This window comes from Penaeus monodon, chromosome 43 (genome assembly GCF_015228065.2).
Source record: "Penaeus monodon isolate SGIC_2016 chromosome 43, NSTDA_Pmon_1, whole genome shotgun sequence".
In the NCBI taxonomy this organism is placed as follows: Eukaryota; Metazoa; Arthropoda; class Malacostraca; order Decapoda; family Penaeidae; genus Penaeus; species Penaeus monodon.
In genome coordinates, this window is record NC_051428.1 from 31502503 (window position 1) to 31510002 (window position 7500).

Genomic DNA, 7500 nt, shown 5'->3' on the forward strand with positions numbered 1-7500 from the left:
AACGCGTCGGCCACTGACACGAACTAAGAGGTCAGACAAGGTCAGATAAAATTGTCATCTACACCCTCGCTGAGTCGATGGTTCTTAAATCAATCTTGAGCCACGTGGCAACCAGCTACATGGTCTATTGTCTAATGGGTTACACAAATTGTACTTATGTACATGCCATATTGCTTGGTCAACTTCTCATGCCTTGCCCTCGAGGCGCCTTAGATTGGCCTCAAGGCGTAACCCAACTTTGCCTGGTCCTGATTGGCTGATCATCTTGTTCTCACATGCATTATCCTTGATGCACCTTCATGGCTGCTCATCCCTGTCGTCCTCTTCTTCCTGGTCCTTGGTGTAATCTATCCATCTAAGATAGATATAGCAAAGGTCCTTCGGGCTTTGTCTAGACTTCCTCGTAGTCCTTGTCGAGGTCTAACTCGGCGGCGTACTCGTCCACACTTCCTCGCAGATCTCGTCCAGGTCCTTCTCGGCTGCATGCTCGTCCTCACATCCTCGTAATCTTCGTCTGGATCTACAGACGTCTGGGCAGGAGGCGTCCTCTTCAGCATCTCAGGGCGGCTGATGTCTGTGCTGATGATCTCCTGGAGTTTGACTGGATCTACAGGAGTCCAGGCAGGCGGCGCCGTTCCGCAGCATCCTGGGGCAACTGGTACTTCGCTGGATAGTTCCTGGTTCTTCACTGGATCTACGGGCGTCCCGGCAGGCGGCGCCCTTCTGCTACATCATGGGGTGGCTTAATACCTGATCTGACAAACATCTTGGTCCGCACTGCTATATATAATCAGAGAACCAGATCATACATGTAAGGGCCAAGATAGTAAGAGAAAAAGAAAGGCAACAGAGAAGAGGGAGTGTTAAGCGCCACTAGCCCGTTATTTATATAATTTTTTGCAGTTTTTAATGTTCGTTTTTACTTTGTTTTTGTCTTTTTTTCGTTTTGTGTTTTACTTTCACAAATATAAAGAAGAAAATAGAAGAGGGAAACATCAGTAGCGATCCGCATGGACCTGGCTTGAACTACCAACCATCTCTGATAGACATAAGAGTAGATAAGAGAAACGACAACAGCAATCCACAAGAATATACTTGAACCAATTGTCGTCACACAGAGAAGATATAAATGTAAAATAAGAAATTCTACATCATGTACGAGTCACTCGTCATGACTGACAAAATCGCGGGCAAAAGAGATACATCATAGATCTTTACACCTGCAACTGCGACAGCAACAAACCCTATTAACGAAAAGGTTTCAGTGTCTTTTGTTTTGCGTGAATGAGTGAGTGAGTGTGTACGTGTGTGTGTGTGTGTGTGTGTGTGTGTGTGTTGTGTGTGTGTGTGTGTGTGTGTGTGTGTGTGTGTGTGTGTGTGTGTGTGTGTGTGTGTGTGAGCGACAGCAAGCGTGAATGAGAGTGAAAGTGAGAGTGAGCTCACACAGAAAATGTATCACAAACACGAAGATTAACGTTCAATATAACAAAATTGAGATAAATATAGCAATGCTATTTATACAGAATTATTTCAACTACCACATTGAATTCAACATTTAATGATATGCAACAGAATGTAAGCATTAATGAATGGTGATGTGAAAAATATTTGCAAGCTCGCTAGCAAGCAAATCTTCTCGGGGTCAGAAATTCTGAACAGCCGAGGTAGCCATGTCTAGACATGCATGTTAGACTTCATAGACTTCATTTGTTCCTTTACCCAAAATACCGTAGAATGAAGCGAACTGAGCCGGAAAAATCAATAAATAACCTGCTCTCTTCTGCATATCTAGCTTACACCCTAGTCCTACATTAATTAACGGACGTAACTGCGGGTCACACCGACTAGAAGGTTGCCGATCGAACGAATAACTTCGGTTTTACCAGTACCTACTCTCGTGACATTGGAGCAGAGATCTATTAGGCGATTGAATATGTTACCGATGAGCAATGTAACGGTGCTATGTTTATTCCCAAGGTGTCTACATCATCAACAACCAAATTACGGGAAAAACGAGCGGTCATCTCTTGGCCTTCCCACTTCCTGACCGAACGGAAGGGAAAGAGAAAGTTCAGTCAGGTCAAGACAGGAAAACGTGCTATGAGAGGAGAAATAAATTATATGATTGATATTCGCGAGAAAGATAAAATCACAAACACGTTAAATTCATTGCAGTTAAAACAATATAAATCTCTAATAACAAGAGAAATTAATTAACTACCTGATTAATGTTTGTTGACCACATACCGTAATTACACAGTAATGCAATCTAAGGTCTGAAGAAGTGTGAGAACGTGGCATTTACTGTCACTTAGCACTTTTACCCTACAAAACCAGCATGAGAATGACTGCACTTTCGGCTTAACACATTTATGGGAGAAGAAGGAAAGGAAAGAGGCCCAAAACGTGTACTCATGTGGTTTTGTGGACATGGTCGAGCGAATTTCTGAGACTGTGTGTTCGTGTTGCGAGCCAAAAGGACGCAACGACCACCCTGCCACCGGTTGTAAGAGTCTCAGAACCCTATTAGGCCATGACTCTGCACCTCTAGGGCCTCCTTTTGCTCCGAGATCCCCCACAGTTTAGGTCTGGGACTGCAAGGTACCAGTTTCCATGGGTGGCCACCAGGAGGTACGGCAGAAGTCTCGATGACAGAAATGTATTGAATGGCAGGGAAGGCCTTTGCAGAGCTGCATCCTTTTTCGCACTAGGCTAGCCAGTGGTGGCATGCAAAACACTTAACACTATCGAGTGTGTGTGTGTGTGTGTGTGTGTGTGTGTGTGTGTGTGTGTGTTGTGTGTGTGTGTGTGTGTGTGTGTGTGTGTGTGTGTGTGTGTGTGTGTGTGTGTGTGTGTGTGTGTGTGTGTGTGTGCGTGTATGTGTGTGTTGTGTATACATACATAAATATGCACACACACACACACACACACACACAACACACACACACACACACACACACACACATATATATGTGTGTGTGTGTGTGTGTGTGTGTGTGTGTGTGTGTGTGTGTGTGTGTGTGTGTGTGTGTGTGTGTTGTGTTGTGTGTTGTGTGTGTGTGTGTGTGTGTGTGTGTGTGTGTGTGTGTGTGTGTGTGTGTGTGTGTGTGCATACGCAGACATATATATATATATATATATATATATATATATATATATATATATATATATATATATATGTGTGTGTGTGTGTGTGTGTGTGTGTGTGTGTGTGTGTGTGTGTGTGTGTGTGTGGTGTGTGTGTGTGTGTGTGTGTGTGTGTGTGTGTGTGTGTGTGTGTGTGTGTGTGTTTATGTATAAAGATGTCAAAGTGATTTTATATTTCCAGGGACTAAGATTTATTATTCTCGGTTCAAAGGTTGCACAATAGAAGAAGCTCCGAACAGCGCATTCTCTCATTCACCGCATATGGATTGGTAAGTTTATTACTTTGTAAAGAAACGTCGCATTATCAGGAGTCCCTGATTGACGTACAAGCTGCAGTGGGATCGTCATCTAACCTTTATTTCATTCTATTTTGCTTTCTTAAAAACTATTCGTCAGTCTCCTGTACAGTAGTCTATTCAGAAGTGTATTTATCGTCCACGTCAGTGTGGAATAGAAATATATGCCTTTAAACTATATTATAAAGGTGAATTTAAAATAAAAAACACAAATCATATAACTAGCAAACAACTCCCTCGGTAAGGCGAGTGACTATCAGTTAGACAAAGTTTAACATTCAGTGTGAAATGTCCTGGAGACAAAATCACAGGAAAGGCTAAATAAGGGAGGCATTTGTGCCTCAGACGAACTATAGTGTGATGTAACAAATACAAACATCCTTTGTGACAGTTAACACTCACCCATTTCACTTACTCATTCCATCCGTGAAGCACGCGAATTCTTGATAAGACGTTACGCTTTAAAATCCGTTGCTACAATTTATAACTCAGTTCATATTTATGTCTGCACCGCTCTTTTGTCAATATTTGTCTATCAGTCAATTTATCCATCTATTTACAGTATATATTGACATGTATATATGTTTATATATAGACATTATGAATTCACAAAAAACTAAGAAGTATGTATAAAATGCAAAATATTCACATGACTTGAATGGTCATTCATAACAATATTTAGCCATGCACTTATTCCCACCATGCATCCCTCGTTTCAGTTTACAGTCAAACACCAAACCCTTTGTCAGTCACGGGATCAATACACTCAGTAAATTATGTTCAATAAATTAGGTTATGAATCCTATGCAGAAACGCGATGACATGCATATAACATATCGCCATCACTACAGTGAGAGACCGAGTGCACACGTAATAACAGGCGACGACAGCGCCTGCGTGGTAAAGGAGGTGTTCAGAGTACAGTGGTTATAACTGAGGGAGGGTGCAGAAGGGTCGCGTGTTTAGCCAGAGTGCCTCGAGCTTCCGTGCCGTCCAGTGTGCCAGGGTAAGGTGACATTACATGTGACATTGAGAAGGAATTTAGCCAGTGTCACACTAGTATGTTGAAAGGTGCATGCTGCTGTCTCGGTCATAGAATTTGATAATTAAAACTTTTAATTTTATCATTATCTTCATATAAACACCTCTGTTGACATAACTGCTATAAGCACTATTGTTAGTATCATTTTGACTATACTTACCATCATTATTATTACTCTTGGTATTAGTATAATTTTAGTACCACTACAGTTATTTTTGTTGTTATCATCATCATTATTCTCAATATTATCACTACCATTATTGTTATCTTTGTTATTATCATCATTATTGATATTTTTGTTGTATCATTTCTGTGGTTCTTATTATCATTATCGTTATTATATTTTATATACTGTACCATCATTATCATTATCTTGTCATTATCATAATTTTTAGTACCACTACAGATTTTTGTTTTTCATCAATTGTTGTTTTTTGTACATTGTTCTGTTTTTTCTTATTATCATTATCGTTATATTTTATGTATACTGTATTATCATTTTCATTATATTATCATTATCATTATCATTAATTATTTCTGCCCGTGTGGTGGTTTTGTGTGTCAAATCGTCATGCATTTCATTATTATTATGTTTTTTTATTATCATATCATTCTTTCATTGCATTCATCTATCATTATCTCTCACTGTCATATCATCATTATCATCTCATCATCATCATCATCATCATTATCATCATTATTATTATTGCCATTATTACCATTATTATTAGAAGTAGTAGTAATAGGAGTGTTATCATTATTATAATTATTATTATAATCATTATTATCACTAATATTTTTTATCATTATATTATTTGCACTATTATTGTTGTTATAATTATTGTTATTACAATAATGATGATTATTATTATTGTTGTTGTTGTTGTTGTTGTTGTTTTGTTATTATTATTATTATCATTATTATCATTATCATTATCATCGTCATTATCATCATCATCATTATTATCATCATTACCATTGCTATTATCATTATTATTATTTCTATCATTGCCATTACTATCCTTATTATTATTGACATTACCATTATCATTGTAATTATTATTATTATTATTATTATTATTATTATTATTATTATTATTATTATTATATTATCATTATATTCATTATTCTTATTATTATCATTGTTTTCATTATTGTTATTATCATTACTGTTATCAGTAATAGTAATGATAATAATAATTATAATTATAATCATAATAACAATGATTATAATAATGATAATGATACTACTACTACTACTACTGCTACTACTAATACTACTACTACTAATAATAATAATAATAATATCATTATTATTATTATTTTCATTGTTGTTTTTAATATTGTTTTTATTTTCATTGTGTGTTACTAATATTACTGTTATTGATACTATCATTAATATCGTTATTTTTATTGTTATTATTTCTATTATTTTAGTTATAATTATTGTCATCATTATTATTATTATCATTGTTGTTATTATCATTATTGTTAATATTGTTGCTATTATTTCCGTTATCATTATTATTATTATTATCATTATTATTATTATTATTTCAGATTTTTTTTATTATCATAGCAATTATCATTATCATTGTTATTATTATCATTTTTATTACCATTATTGCTAATACTTATTTACTATCATCATTATTAGCGTCGTTATCATCATCATCATCATCATCATCATCATCATTGTTGTTGTTGTTGTTGTGTTTTTATTATCAATGTTATCATTACGATCACCATTGTTATTAATGCTCATGATTATTATGTGTCATTAATAATTTGTAACATTATCATTATCACTATTATTAGTTCATTAATTGTTATGATGTTATCATAATCACTTCAAATATTAATGCTGATGATAATGATATTATCATCACCATCATGATATTATCATCGTATAATACAGTTCTACTGACGCTGCATTACAATTACCATCATTTATATGCATGCATACATACATACATATATGTATGTATATATAAATATATATATATATATATATATATATATATATATATATATTATCATCATTATCATCATTATCATAATCGCCGACGGGGCCCTCATGGTGAGTCTCCAGGCAGGCCTTCGGCCATCTCGAACTCCTCGCGACAAGCTGCCCAAGCTATGACCTCCTAGGTCTTCCCACGGACCTCCTCCACCCACGATTGTCTTGCATAGAGACAACCTGATGGCAGGGTCGTCCACAGGGAAATGGGTTAGGTGCCCATATAACCTGAGTTGGTGGTTATATGGGCATTATGCAAGTAACATGTCTCGCGCCATTTTCATGGTGTAGCTGTCGGTTGGACACATGGTCCTGCCAACTGTACCTTATGATCTGGAGTAGGGACTTGTTACAAAAGGCATCAATATTATACTCCAAGGCACTAAACAACGTCTAGGTTTTGCTACCATACAGCAAAACTGGCAGTATCAGGGCCTTGAAAACACGTAGCTTGGTCTTTCTGTTCATGGCTCCTGCTGCCAGACCAATCCATCTACTAACTTCTTGGTCTGATAGCCCAAAGACATGGACAACGCTACCAAGGTCTGTGACTTCAACGTCCTCACCATAAGCATGTATCCACTGAACAGGTTCCCCTAACAAGCCCCCAAAATCATGAATCTTGGTCTTGGTCCAGGAGACCTCTAGTCCCAAGGGCTTCACCTCATTCCTAAATGCATCAAGAGACACCACCAGTAATTCCAGAGACTCACATAGGATAGCTTCCCTGCCAAAGTCGTCGTTACTGATATGAGCGTTTCACCGATATTGGCGTTTATTTCACTACACTACATCGCTTCACCTTACTTTGTCCTGTGCATCTTGTGATCTTTATTAAGAGTGTTTTTAGATTTTTGTTATCATCATGAATTGTTTTCAGTCGATTATTCAACTGTACTAGTTTTCTCACTCCTTTCTTCTTAATTTAACTTATAAGAGACCCGAACAAATATTTATATTTATCCAGCTTTTTATAGTCGTTTTCTTCGCCCCCC

At 36.9% G+C, this 7500-nt stretch overlaps 1 protein-coding gene across 1 annotated transcript in view; it reads left to right on the forward strand.

The window, feature by feature from the left end:
* Positions 1–4308: 4308 nt before the first annotated feature.
* LOC119568122 (gamma-aminobutyric acid receptor subunit rho-3-like) overlaps positions 4309–7500 on the forward strand; it is a gene marked incomplete at its 3' end in the record, with an annotated part of 96173 nt that continues 92981 nt past the window's right edge. Inside the window, 1 exon segment of the mRNA XM_037916518.1 lies at positions 4309–4449.